This window comes from Etheostoma cragini, chromosome 4 (assembly GCF_013103735.1).
Source record: "Etheostoma cragini isolate CJK2018 chromosome 4, CSU_Ecrag_1.0, whole genome shotgun sequence".
Taxonomy (NCBI): domain Eukaryota; kingdom Metazoa; phylum Chordata; class Actinopteri; order Perciformes; family Percidae; genus Etheostoma; species Etheostoma cragini.
In genome coordinates, this window is record NC_048410.1 from 20,201,073 (window position 1) to 20,216,072 (window position 15,000).

Sequence of the window (15,000 nt, forward strand, 5' to 3'; positions counted from 1 at the left end):
TTTGGAAAAAGGCTGCAATGAAACAAAGAGTGAAAAATTTAAAGGGGTCTGAATACTTTCCGTACCCACTGTATACCATTTCAATATTCTAGGCAGATGTATATTTTTTATCAGAATTCAAGACATAACTTCTTTCAATAAATCCAATAAATAAACTGGCATAGTTAGGAGTAGATATTGACCCCATACTAGTGCCATATACCTGTACATAATAGTCAACATTGAACATTATGTAATTTTTTTTTCATTACCAGAGCTGCCAAGTCTATCAATAGCTCATCAGGTGAAAAGGCGGAATTATCCCGATCTCTTAAATAGAATTCCAAAGTTTCCAGACCGTTGTTGAAGTACAGACTGTCCAAAGTTACTAAAAAAAACTTTATCGGGTAAATCTGTAAGAGGCAAGATCTATTTACGAAATATGTGGTATATTTTATATATGCTGGTAAAGTTTGTATGTGGGGTTTTATGAAGGAATCCACAAACTCAGACAAAGGCTCCAGTAAAGAGTCGTTTGGAACCACTATAGTACGGCCAGGTAGATCAGTCAAAGACTTATGTACTTTTAGTAATGTTTAAAAACAGAACGGACTGGATACTGGCAATATGGAAAATCAAACTGAGATTTCAAGATTCAACTGTTTTCTTTGGCCCTTTCCAAATAGATTCACACTTCTTTTTGGTAATTGCTGCTCGGCTCAGATTTTAATCGTTTGTAGAACTTTTTATTGGAGAGTTGGGATATCATTTCTGCCTTTTATTTAGTTGTCTTGGATACAGATTCCCCCACCTGTATCAGCAGGTTTAATCCACTTCTTTGTCATTGATTGATTCTGTGAGTGCCTTCTTTTCATTTTCAGTAAGATTATTTCTTCTTTAACAAATATTGCTGGTAACCCTTGCCTTTTCAGACTCACCTGCCATAGAAAAGACATGTGCAAAAGCGCTTTCAAAAGCAAAAGCGATTCAGATAGGTATGCAAGAAAAATTTCCACAGTCCTCAATACTCTATGACTCTTAATTTTAAAACAAATGAGTGATCATTTACAGACCTTTACTGTGATAGCATACCAATATGCACTGGGGTCAGTCTGCTTGAGTTTTCACTCTAAATCACAGATTATGGTTAGGAATTCATAAATTAAGATATCTGTGCTGGACAACAAAGCATTCAGCTCAACTCTTAGACAAATAGCTGATAATGCTGAGTTATAACTCATTTTTCTTTTCAATAGGAAAAGCATAATCTCAACAATACCTCATATTGAAACCCCGGATATGTACCCGATGTGACAACAAGTTGTATTGTTAAGGAGTTGTGAAACTTTTACATAATCCTTATGGCTCCCTTAGAAACCAACAATTAGAAAGTTGTATAAAACTCAAGTGTCATTAATTTAAGGGTACCCCAATGCTCTATTGTGCTTTGGTGTCTGCAGTGACAATGTAAAAAAAAAATTGATGTGTCATGTAGGATATTTTGGCAGTCTTTGCATTTAAGTGACTGGAACTGGATATTTGTGTATACTAGTTTTGCCTTAATTCAATCAAGGGTTTTAGGATAATATGCTCTGCTCCTACATTTGAAAATTCTGTCTATAGTTACCTGTTCTATATCAACACTGAACAGAGAACACAGCTTTTCCCTTTGGGTGATGTCTACGATCTGTCTGGCTCTGTATTCTTTGTCACAATCTATATTTTGTTCTTGTGCACTCAGTCTCTTTTTGTCTCCTTGTTTCATATTTATTTTTCAATTCTCCCTTTGTCTGGATCTGTAGTTCACAGTGACTCAGTGGTTAGAAATGTGGCCTTACATCAAGACAAGTTTAATCACAGTTATTTGACATGTTCTCTCCATATGTGTGTGGGTTCCCAACTAGTGCTCCATTTTCTTCCCACACGCCAAAGACATCCAGGTTAGACGAAGGAAACCATGAAGTTCCCTGTAGGTATGCACGTCTTTATCTGGTAGCCTAATGCATGCTGGGATAGGCTCCAGTATAACCTGTTTCAAATGAATGGATGGATGATGTTTGTGCTTCTTTCTCTTGGTTCTTTTGGTCTCATGCAACAACCTGCAACATTTCAAACAGCCTCAGCGCTGCTCCTAAACCACCATTTGTCTGCTTTACTGACCACTGAGGTGCCATTTTGAGTAATAGTGATGACCTATTGAGGTTTATTCCACTGTCCAATTTAAGCCCTGGTTAAAGAACATGGCTCATAATTTCTGCTTTCAGTTAACCACTGCAGGTTTTCCTCCTCCTTCTGACTTTCACAACTGAAAATGTAAAGTTAGATAACTTTGTGTGTGCACTTCTTAAAAGCAAATAAGCTCAAAATGTACACAAAATGTAAACAGGCACACTTTGGTTATGACTTATTGATAACAATGCTGAGTACAAGTCTAACATCTATCTTCTTTATCTCATTATGTTATCTCAGAGCCAAAGAGCACTTGTCTTTTAAAACCTGAACTTGTAGAGTGGCACTTGTCAGCCATTCTAATGAAATTTACTCTCTCTAGTTATTTGACATTTATTAAGGACATAAATAAATAATTGAGTTGACGGTTTTTACCATGCAGAAAAAGGAAGGAGTGCAATATGTAGAGAAAGTATAAGAAGACATGCATGAAATAGGAAAATGGACTGACTATAAATCAGTAAACTAATTCTATTGTTCATGGGAAAAAAACAGAAGGAAGAGAGGCAATGACGTGGAAGAAGTGGGTAACTTTGGAAGATGGAAAGAACAAACGTGTGCTCTTATAGTGTGTTTGTGAGACTGTTTAATATATTCCCAATCTCCATAGAATAGCGTGCTTTGGGACTTTCTGCAGTTTTGGGGGAAAAAATATGCTAAGAACCCAATTTTCAATTGAAAGAACATTTCACATTTTATTGTAGAAATGATGCTGGAGAAGTTCAAACACCAACATTATAGCTGCTCTGGGGAGCATTTGTTTTTACTTTCTTGTACTTAGTCTTACCTTTTCTCAAATATGCAAATAAGAAAAAATAGTATAATTAAGAGCATCTAGAAAGCACAGCCATGGAAAAAAAAAACATTTATGAACAATAATCCAAGACATGATTAACAAAATAAAGACTATTTCAGGGGTGATGTTGGGTAATCAAGGTAGCTAACTTTGCAGGTTGACTACTCTAAACTAACTATAAAATTGGGTGGAAACTAAAAAGAGATTTTGAGACTCAGGGTCATCCAAACAATGCATCACTCTATTGTTAGAAGCTATAAAAGCAAACCAGAAAGGAGGAAAAAACAGACAACAATTTCAGTATCAGATTGGATCATGTACTGCATGACACCCTCAAGAGTATGTCTCTTCCTAGATTTGCAATCCTCCAAAACCTTAAATCTCTCAGAGGCTCAGCCAACAAAGTTAGTGAGGTTACAAAGCAGATCTCCCAAGAAGGTTTGGAAATTTCCCTCTTCAGTGAGCTGAGGCTGAGCTGTGGAGTAGTGTTGACTAGACTCTAAAACATAGATAAGTTGGGCTTCTAGATAAAGATTTATGGTAGTCTGATTTGAAATATATTGAAACAGTTGTTGTGGTTGTGTCATTTTAAGCAGGGATACTCCCTTACTGGGAACAACACAGCCTCAGTAGTCTTTAGGACTCCATAGTGCATGCTACTTCAACTGTATTCACATAAGGTGATGTAAAAACACTAGTTATCTGAAAAGCTCTAGAGTTAATTAATTAAAGAGAGAGAAAGAGTGTGTGTGTGTGTGTGTGTGTGTGGGGGGGGGGGGGGGGGGGGGGGGGGGGGTCATATTGTCAAAGGCCTCTTGAACTGGATGGTGGTTGTCTGGAAAGTAGAGAAGCGAGTGACTGACACAATCTTACCAAAGTGGTTCCAGTTAAATCTTAATTGCAGAACGGCAGTGTGATCTGCAATTTTGTGCACAGCGCATGTATTTATATTACAACATGAGTGCTCATTCACCAAAATTATAGGAGACCATGGTCCCATCCAAATGAGCAAGTGCATATGCCACCGACAGCACCAGTGATGACTGTACCAGCTAAATTCACTGAACATCAACAAGAAATTACAAGCTTCAGCGGGTTATGCGGTGCACGTGTTTGGCCTTTTTTATGTATTGTTTACACATTGCTGATTTTGCTGTACTCACATTATCTGTCTTAGAGAATTTATGATATGAAGATGTCACATCTGTTTTTAATGGTGCACAGCTGCATGCACAAATAGTAATCCGGGGACACGCTGGGATTTACTGATGATACATATCTTTCTAAAGATTAAACCTGTGTGTGTGCCTGCGTGTGTGCATGCACACGTGTGTGCACACTGGAGTTGCTACAGTTCAGGGCCTGTGTCTCATCTTTGTTTCTATGGCATAATGGGCTTTGTACTGTAAGATAATACCCAAGAGACAAAACAATACTTCTGAGCTAGATTGTGAAGCCGTCCCAGTTGCAGCACCGCTTTTGCTCCAAGCTACGTCTATGATTGGAAAACCTGGATTTACCGTCAAATGATATTAATCGCTGCAGTGGTCCTTTTCGCGTTATCATCTCCTCTCTTTTCAATCACTAAGCTCTCAGTGTCTAAACTATTTTCTATGTACCTCCTAATTCACTCCTACAATGACACTCAATGTCAAAATAGATACATCTGCAATGTTTTTCTTTATAGCAGCAGAAAAGAGAGACCTTGGCAGGATTCAGTAGTAGCCTATACCTATGAGTAGCCAGTCAAACCGTTAATAGGCTGTTTTCTTCTTCTCTTAAATAAAAAAGCACCAGCATAGGCTTTTGTTAAAAGAGACAAACACACACAGTACTTTTATATATCAACTACTGTAACTGATATTGATTCAGACCTGTATTTCTGAAATACAAAACAAACATGTGAAGGCCTACCTGTACTTTAATATAACCATAATTTTGAGGGGGTTATAACAATCTTTATGTACTTTATTACCATCCCAGTAGTGACAGAGAAGTAGCCTTAGCCAACTATTTTTCTGCTGTAAACTTGAAGTCAAGTTGTCCATTCTCAAACCTAGCACACCAAGCCAGCTAACAATAACCAGGGCTTTGTGTGGCTAACAATTTAAAAAGCATCACGTCTGTCAAACTAAGCTCTGCTAACTAAGTTAGCTACAATCAGCAGCTAATATTAGGCTAGCTAGCTAATCAATCATATTCACTATGGCAAAATACTGTAATATTAAAAGACACAGTACAGGCAGTGGGCTATAAGACAGTCTTAAACTCACAACATGAAATGTCAAGCCCCACTATTTTTTTTACACAGCTTCACTCGTAGCTTTCATGTCAGCAACCAGCTGTCAGTGCTGCTGAATCAAAGATAAATCAAAGAAAGCAACCAGTGTCAACAGGAATAAAAGAGCAGTTTCCTGCTGAGTAAGGTCTTCTCCAATCTAACTAATGTAGTAGTGTAAAAATAAGTGCTGTCTATGTTTATATGGATGCTGAAACTAGCAACCATAATGTTAGCTAACCGTAGTAGCTAATACGTACTAGCTAACAGCTAGGAGTTGGCCAAGGTAATTTTGGGGATGTTTGTTGTTCTGACCAATAGCCTACTTATAATGTGCAAAGAGCATGCATTGTTTATCTATTGTAAATTAAGTTAGCCCTCAATGTATAGTAATTCTAAGTTGTATTATGGTTGTTTGTGTCCATACAGTATGTTGTTTATAGGCTATGTTAGCTTCTGCTTCTTGCGAGCTAACATGATTGGAAAATGCTAAGAAATCTTTTTTGAGGTAACGTTAACGTTAGGGATGAAAACATGTTCAAACCATACAAACTGAAATTGAAGCAACGTATTTGTTGTGCGATGGGTTTTGAGGAATATCTCTATCAGCCCAAAGTGGGGGTGTTTTCTTGAGACAGTGAGTATTCTTTGCATTACAATTAATATTTTTTTGCCTGTGGTGCAACCATATTTGGATTATTGGTGGAGACGTAATTTCATTAAGACAGTTTAACCTTGAACAAAATATGAAATTGTCCATAGAGTTGTTTAAAAGGTGTGTGATAGGTTGTTGTTACGGCCTCGGAAGTCAATGTCTCAGTCAAAATGTTTAGTTTGCCACTATGATGGATTAATTATTGAATCAGTATCCGTTGCTTTCTTTATATCACTTATTTGCTATATTGTTTTATTTGAATTAAGCGATGTTGAGTTACCACTACAGTTACATCACATGCAGTGGGCTACTGCTAATTTTTAATCTGTTTACAGTAAAGAAAATTCTCTAATAAATATTTCAGTTCACATTGCTCTTTTTCATTTTCCCTTTAATTATTCATAATTTATCACTTGCAAATGTAGGTAGAGACTTGCCATTTAAAACACAGGCGTGTTAAATATAAAGAAGAGGACATAAAGAGGTATAAATTATATTTATGCAGCGGCGTCAGGCTCTTGTGGTGATATTTGGTATGTGAGACACTGTACTCTAGAAGACATTGAAATAGCATCATTCTTTTTTTGTGAGGGATGCACTGTTTATTAGAGATCTATCAAGTGAGGTGAAGTATTGCACTGTAACTCTACAGTACCTGTGTATTTATTGCCCTCGCTTGATGCCTCTGGAAGGCCTGTAATAGAACTGATAAACAGGGCATTTATACTCAGACCTCCTTTAGCTTGTATTGATAAGAACATTTGGCACTAAAACATGTATGGCCATCATTTATCATGACAGTTTGTAGTTTAGCATGCCCCACAATCTTACAGCAGCAGATTTTTAACCCAACCAGTCAGTTTCTGAACCATTCAGTTTTCTTCTCCAGCCAAGGACATTAAAGAGGTAGGAGAAGAAAGGTGAGATTACGAACCAGCCATCAGTCTATTAGTTGCCCAGACCACTTTTTCATCTGTGTATTAAGTCTTTCCAACCATCCAGTTTGCTGTTCATTTATCAGACTTTTTAACAATTCAGCCGTACTGCTATTATAATTACAAGGCATTTTATTAGCAAAACATGGTAAATGGGTTTTGCAACCAGCTAATCTGTTTTCATTTGTTAAGCGTTTAGGAAAGCAGAGCTAACACATATCCCTGCTGAATCTTCTCCTCCTAGGCTCCTAAGCTCCTTGCTCATCTGATCATGATTGGACAAAGCACTTGACTGTCAATGCTGATTCCCATCTGTAAGTACAGTTATTGAAAGCAGACCGCACACCTTCACTTGTAATTTGTATTAGAGGAATTGATTTCAACTCTGAGCTCCCACTATGTTGTGCTAGCATGTATGTGCCATGTATGTGTTTTTTAAGTATGCTGTTGACTCCTCCTGTACCAGCTATGCAATAGTAATTAGGAAACATGAGATGCCTTTGAATGAAATGTTGTCTACTGGACCTTCGGCCTAACAGAAAAACCCATGCTCTTTGTTTTTAAAACGTATATGAACTGGAAGTGAAACCGCCCCTACCGAATCAACTACATTCAAAATTGTATTGGCCACCTACTTAGGGCTACATAGACTTCAAAAAGCATATTTGTCTGAATTGGTTCCCAAGCTCAAAACTGAGTAAAGCAGCATCATTTATGCCCATTATCCCACAAAACTCTTCCATTGCCCTGTAACTAGTGGGGATGCCATTTGACAGACAGATTCCAGCTATGTGAGTATTTGCTCTCTTACCTGCATACGTATTGGGGGATTATGTGGCATTGTAGGCTTTATATAAGGTTTCAGTAATGGATTCTCAACTCTGTGTGTGTGTGAGTGTGTTTGATGCAAAAACAAAGAAACCTTCTGTGTGTGTGTGTGTGTGTGTGTGTGTGTGTGTGTGTGGGGGGGGGGGGGTCTGGGTTTTTGTGATGGCTGTAAGGCTTAAGAGTCCACAGGGACTGATTTGTCAGTCTGAATGACAACAGTGAATGCACCTGTCATAGTCCTTTGAATAAGCTCACCATTACTAGCAAGATAGAACCCCAGAATAACTTGTTGTTATTTGTGTTTGTTTGTGGTTGTAAGAATGCACTGGTGATAGTACGGGTAGGCTCTGGGACCTGCTCCTTTGTGTGTGTGTGTGTGTGTGTGTGTGTGTGTGTGTGGGAACATGCATTCCCATGAACACATCTTGCCAGCCTTCCTGTCTTCTGTCCTTACACCCTGGGCTTCAGAGACTGGATTGTACTGAAACCCCTAAAGAAATAAACATGTAACAGATATTAAAACCAGTGGCTCACCACAACAGATGGTTAAATTCATCTTAACTTTCTAGAAATAACTAAATGGATTTCTGTTCCTTCAATTTTGGAGTATGAAGAAAAGGAAGTGTGATGGATGAACTATCCCCTGGTTCATTTAAGAGGTGGAGGTGGCAGATTTGGAGAAAAGTGGACTGATGAAAAAGAGAGTAAGGGAGTGGAAGGTTAAATTAGAGTTCAATGTTATGTCACCTGCAGGCTGTTATAGTTGCAGCAGATTAGTATAAATTCTTTTCCCATCACCTTAGTAAATATCCTGTGTCTGTGATGAGATTGATCATGTTGCTTCTGAAGATAATCTGTTGGGTCCAAGTGGAAGTGTAATTGCAGTATGATGTCATTCTAGTGGTGCATCTTTACAACTGTTTACTATATGACTGATTTTATATGACACTATATATAAGCACTGAAGTATACTGTGTAGCTTTGCATTGTTGGGAAATTGTTGTTAAATATGAGTTTTATTCATTTTATTTTTATCATTTTATTTTACTCCAGTGTAGCTGAGAACCAATTGACATACAGTACATAATCTCATTTCCAAACCCTTTCAATTCAAAGTACTGTTTTTAAATTATAGTTAACCCTATAAAGAGTAATAGAAACTACATCAAATAATCAGTGCCTTGCAAATATGTGTTTTATATCACACATTCACACAAACACATTCACCTTCATATGATCTTTGTATGATCTTGGCTGATTATGGCTGCTGCTGTAACACGAGTTTCATGGGAATGTGTTAATTCCACTATTCTATACAGAGACATGGCATACTCCACACTCCATCATGCACTTACACTGTTAATTACAGTCATTCTCTGGGACCTAAAAGTGTATTCATTTGCACATCAATTGACAATATCAACATGTTTTTGTAGAGCACACTTACTTTTTCTTCAAAATTTTTTTTATCAGGGTCATTCAACATGAATCATAAAACTCAAGTACATTCCACTGTAAATGTAGAGCCCTCACACATTTGTTCCATACTGCAGAACTTTGAGGGACAGGATCAACAAAAGATTATATAAACAAGCTACATGGACTTTTGAAGCTTGAGGTAGGACTTTGAGATTTATGACCTGGATAACAGTGAAGCTAGAAGTCTTGAAATCCTTCAAGCAACTATCATAACACATGTACATGAAAAGCTTAAAAAACTGTTGCGTATTCTTTGAAGTCCATTGCCCAGATTATTACCTCAAGAGAAGAAAAAAAAAGTAGCTTCCTTGCCTCCTTCACCAAGGCCATATGACTAATGGCCTTAAACTGGATATATTTTTTTAGTAATTCTCTGATAGTTTTTTTAAGAATGCAAACAACAAGTAAAATGCATAGATCAGGCTCCACCATCTGCCTCCCATCAGCAAGCTCTCTTTCACATTTCCTGTTTCCGTGCACTGGCAGTGAGAATCGTTATGAATCATTGGTTGTTAATGGGACATTGACTATTCCAGTCACAGCAGGAGTGAGGGGAGGGGGCAGCTGGGAGTCCCACGGGGACTCAGACCTGTGGCAGATCCATTATTCATGGTTCACCATGGGCTTGTAGTGAACACTGACACCCGACCTGCCTAAATCAAACAGTGGCAGTGAGTTTAACACCCCTTGGGAAATGTGAGGCTCAGGTAAAGGTGGGGAAGGTGGAGGGGAGTTGTGGGGTTGATGGTGAGGGTCAGATCAGAAAGGAAAAGAAAGAGGGGTGAAGAGGAAGAAAGGGAATGACCTCTCTTCTTACTCCAGTGTCTCTTGCTTGAAAGCTGTCCGCACAGTAGCTGTTGCAACAACCCCTTTCCTGTGCTTTGGTATGCTGGTTCTTTCTTTTTTTATTTCTTTCGTCATCACTGCTCTTTGCGCCTTCTTTTATATTCACTTATAGTCCATATAAGGGTTATCATAAAGCCACATGCTTTTTTTATTGCAATACACAAGCTTTTCTTTGTGGATCACCTTGCACAACAACTTATTTTATAAATAATACAAGTAAAACATAAACTTTCACTTTAAATTTCATCAGAGTAATCCACTGAATATTTTGATTTTCTATTTGTGCTTTGCTACCCTCCGAAACGCTTAATGTTCACTGTGCAGAGACAGAACATCCATTGTGTCTACACATGCACTAGTGTGGCTTTAAATTAACCTTCTGTCTTTTTTGTCTGAATCAAAGATCCCAATCTCAGTCAAACTGGGATAAAACTGTATTCTATAAATATTATACACAGCAAATGAAATGTGGGGATGGTAAAAGATTGTATGTGTATGCAAAGGTGTAGCTTGTGGCAAGTGTTTTCAGCGACTACACCGAACGATCAGTAAGCCTTCAGAATGGATGTTACAAATATGTAACGGAAATCAACGAGACCTCACTGGTGTCCTCTCTGTCATTGCTATGCAGGGGAGTTAGTAAGGCTCCATTCAGCCCCTGAGCCAGAAGGTGACACTGTATTGAAGCCAAGTTCTAAATACCCAACAAGGGACTGATTGCCTTGTATACACCAGCATTAGTATGATATAAAATCAGCTTCAGTGCTGTCAGAGCAAGTCTTGCAAGTCTTACTTGCACAAATATCCTGTGTGACCTATATATTAAAAATATGTCTGTGCACAATTGCAAACATATCTGCATGATATACAGTAAAGTGTTCAATGGCTTCATGAAATAAAAACAAACTGAATTTCATAAGAGAGGCCATCTTCTTTGAATTATTTCCCTGCTCTTGTTGTTACAGAGCTGAAAAAAACCCTCACTAGGAAACCCCCTTTAGATACATTTTCCCTTGATAACTTGTGTAACAGGTCATTACTGCCTTGTTTGTGCATGTCTGGTTTTCCTTGAGTAATTGTATAAAATCAGCGAAAGCCTAGCCATCGCACAACTACACTAATAGTGCTTTATTATTCCCTGTTTAGATATGGACTCTAATGAATCCAGAGACTGTTTTGGTTCGTACATGACGCACAACTCATTTCCCGCAGACAAAGATCCCCTGAAGTCCCTTGTAATTACCCACAGAGATGTTGAGTTTGTGGGTTGCGTCTTTATCTCCTTCAACTCGACACATCCCATGGGCAGCCCCTCCTGTTCTCCCTGAAAACTCCTTATTAATGTGTAGCGTTTTCTGTGATCTTGCATCATTGCTAATTTAAGTCAAATGTCCTGGATTTGCTCATTGTATAACTATTAGCTTGTTTCCGCATAATTTGACATTGCAATCAACAGTCAAAAGGCACATGGTAGTAATTCATGCAGGTGTGCTGTGGATGCTGTGTGTTTGATTATCTGTGTTAGGCCTAATTATTTAGTCCTTTACAATTTAGCACTTGTGAAATCATGATTTCAGATGTAATAGTTTGAAAATTAATGTAGAAAGATAAACATTTGTTTATGCTTTATATTTCCAAGGCAGTAAGTAAGAACTTGAGTCATCAGGGGAACTTGTCCTTATTTGTCTGTGCTGTCTTGCCAAATGTGTAAGGTTTTTTAGAATGTATTTTCTGAAACAGTTTTTTGGGAAGCTTGCCAGTGGCACTCAATCAGTAGCACCAGCAGCTATAATCCTGTATGCACCGTGCGTACATTCTTTTCAAATTGATTTTGTACAGGGGGGAGTTCTGGAGGGGGGGGGGGGTTGTTACCGGGGCTGTTGAGTGAGAGTGCTGTTTTCTGCGAGGCTTGCGACACATTTGTTTAGCACTGCTTTGAGTGCTCTCATAAACCTGCTAATGCCAAATCCAAAGTACAGCGCACTAGACATTGTTTTATTTTACCCAGAAAGCATGTCTGACAAAACTTTGCCTGTTTGGCCCTCAATGGCGTATTTAGATATTTTAGTTTTGTTGAAATTCACTGAAGATATGGCTACACATTTTTGACCATGTGTGAAAGTATGGATAATATGTAAGAATGTGTGCGTGAAGATGTTTCTGTGTGTGGAGCTGGCTGTGTGTGGTGTATTTGACACTCTGCAAATATGAGCTACTGTGAGAGCTGCAATGAGGATTGTGTAAATCCGGCCTGTTGGCTGGTATTTAAAATGCGTTTTTTTTATGGTTTGTATCGGTAACGCTAGCGCCAACAATACATTAATCACTCTCTCTTGTTTGCTGGCTTAGTAGACTGTGTATAGACTCGTGTGAGAACCTACATACTAGTGGGTTGGTGGTTTTTGTGCACACTATGAAATATAATCCCGCTGGCACTACTGCACTCAATTTTTCAACAAATCCTTAGTGTCACTCCATTGAGCTTGTCACTAGCTATGCATTTTCACATAAATATGCAATGATATGCAATAATATGCATAATATGTATGCAGGAGTCTACAGAAAAGTGCCTTTAATTTAAACTTTCTTCTAAGTGTTGAAAGGCTCTCATACTCTAAGCAGATATGCAGCCGCAACTGTAACACAAAAGGCTGTGAGAAAAAGAAAAGAGGAAAAGCAATCAGTGTACCAATCAACTTTGAAAGGAGTGTGCTTCTTTTTCTAGCAGATTTAGATAATGATGAGGGAAAAATTGTGTTACATAGAACCAGGGAAAGTCATTTTCAAGCAATTTTGTCGTCGTTGAGAGGTCAGTGTTCAGAACAAGGCATAAAGGATTACAGTGGTGGTAACCAGGTGCTCAAATATCTGCTTTGGCCAAGGATTATCAGTCATAAAAACATAAAAGAATATGGACATGTTTCTCCTCTCCTCTCCTCTCCTCTCCTCTCCTCTCCTCTCCTCTCCTCTCCTCTCCTCTCCTCTCCTCTCCTCTCCATGTCTGATTAATGCATTTGACAAACCACTGAGCAAGAAAGGGCATTAATAGCTACTCAAGGCAGAGCTATCATGGGAACCCTTGTTGTGAGAAAATGATGCATCTTCAACACTTCCACACAGTGTTTTCTAAACACTCTTAGGCGGGAGAGACTTGAACTGGCAAAACAGGTCTTTTCCCTGGGTGCATGGGTAAAGTCTTCTGCTTCTGAAACAGTTAGTCCACAAAAGCCTAATCACCAAATGACATGATGATCCAGCTTACAGTGGCAGACTGACAAATAAAAGTGTGTTCCATTCCTTCAAATACACCATGTGTCTCAAACAATGTGCATATGCACACCGTGTGTGTGTGTGTGTGTGTGTGTGTGTGTGTGTGTGTGTGTGTGTGTGTGTGTGTGTTTGGGTGTGTGTGTGTGTGTGGGTGTGTTCACGCTTGTGTTAATTTATTTATGCATCTAGCTGGATTCAAAATATAAACACTTTCCTAATTCTCATGTGGTTAATTTGCATAAACTTGAGAGTGTTTTTGCTGTTTGATGTTAGTCTCCACAATTACTCTTGACAAATGACCACAGGAAGGCTGCACTGTTTACTGGTGTCTGAATACATAGTCTGTTTTGGCAACAGAATGACCTTCAGAACGTTTTCGAGCGGCATAGACACCAAAGACCCCCAGGTGAAAAGAACACACATTTAGTTCCAGCCTTTGAACAAGAATAATGATCAAACTGGTTTAAAAAAAACTGTTTCCAAATGCATGACACATTCAAGAGAATGGTGTGAATACATTCAACTAATTAACTCTCAAAATAGGAACTAGGCAAAACAAAACGTTGTCCCCCTTCCTAACCCTCGGTAATTGGAACAGGTTTGTGAGTTTCTCATTCTCAAGATTATTGCGTTTTTACTTAGGAAAATAATGTGCAGTGATCTTGTTTATCGATGCAAATTGTCAGGTTTTCTTAAAGGCTATGTCTATGTACAGCTATGTACAGTATACATCTAGTGAGTATTGTGGGTACAACTTTGCTTGTTTTTATGCAAATCTTTGCAACAAAGGATTGCTCCCAAGTGCAATTAGTAGATTTGCACTCAGTTTGTTTCCATTAGATTTAGTGGCACAATCCCATCTGATGCTATGTGTTCATCCTCATTAGTCATGAGCAATAATAAATGCCTTGGCAATGCAGCTTACCTGTGTTAGTGATGCTGTCAGTATTTTAAGCTAGCAACACCAAAAAATAAGAAAGAAGAAATAAAAATCTACCTTATTCTTCTTTGTCTAACTGCTTGTACTTTCAAAAAAGTAAACGTGTGACTGTTCTATATGGATATTGATATTGAACACAAAAGTGGATACATTTCTCATTACTAACTGAAAAGAAATTAAGCAGTCCATTTAGATTCTGAAGCACAAAATTTATGACCAACAGCAGCGCTCCCTGCCAACGCAGGAAGTAGCGTGCCCTTTAGGCAGCCAAGTGAGGGTGTGAAGGTTGGTGTAGTGAATGAGCTGTCAGCATGTCAGTTTCTTCCTAGTAACGGAAGATCACATCTCACCTCGGACCAACACTTAAGGATGGCTTTTTGAACCCTAACCACATTCTGTCGCTAACGTTAACCAAGTGCTTTAAGCTACATAATAGTACTCTAGCTACCATCCACATTCACTGTAGGACATTGGCATTGAACATTGACAGACAACAGATAACGATAACACATAGTCTTGGGCCAATGTAAAACTAACCGGTTTGATAAGAAGCAAAACACTGCACCAGACCGGTTTACAAAATTTCACCACTAACACACCAAAGTGAAACTGATGGAGAGCACATGATGAGAGTGTAGCAATGTGGAGTTGTTGGAATCAGAGATGTTATTGATACCTGTATACTGCACACCGTTTTACCATGCCTGATCGATTCATAAATAATCTTATCACCTAATATATACATTATAATATACAGTATGTATT

The 15,000-nt window shown here is 38.4% G+C and overlaps 1 protein-coding gene across 3 annotated transcripts in view; it reads left to right on the forward strand.

Moving 5' to 3' along the window:
- LOC117943461 (cadherin-22-like) overlaps positions 1 to 15,000 on the forward strand; it is a 165,037-nt gene that overhangs the window by 10,100 nt on the left and 139,937 nt on the right. The window contains exons 1-2 of one of the 3 annotated variants that reach the window (XM_034869607.1): positions 5,196 to 5,425; positions 7,117 to 7,186. The exons of 1 other annotated variant lie outside the window; for it this stretch is intronic. The gene's annotated coding sequence lies outside the window, so the exon portion shown is untranslated. Of the gene's footprint in view, positions 1 to 5,195; positions 5,426 to 7,116; positions 7,187 to 15,000 lie in introns of those variants that run through there. One more of the 3 variants, XM_034869608.1, reaches the window with a different exon arrangement.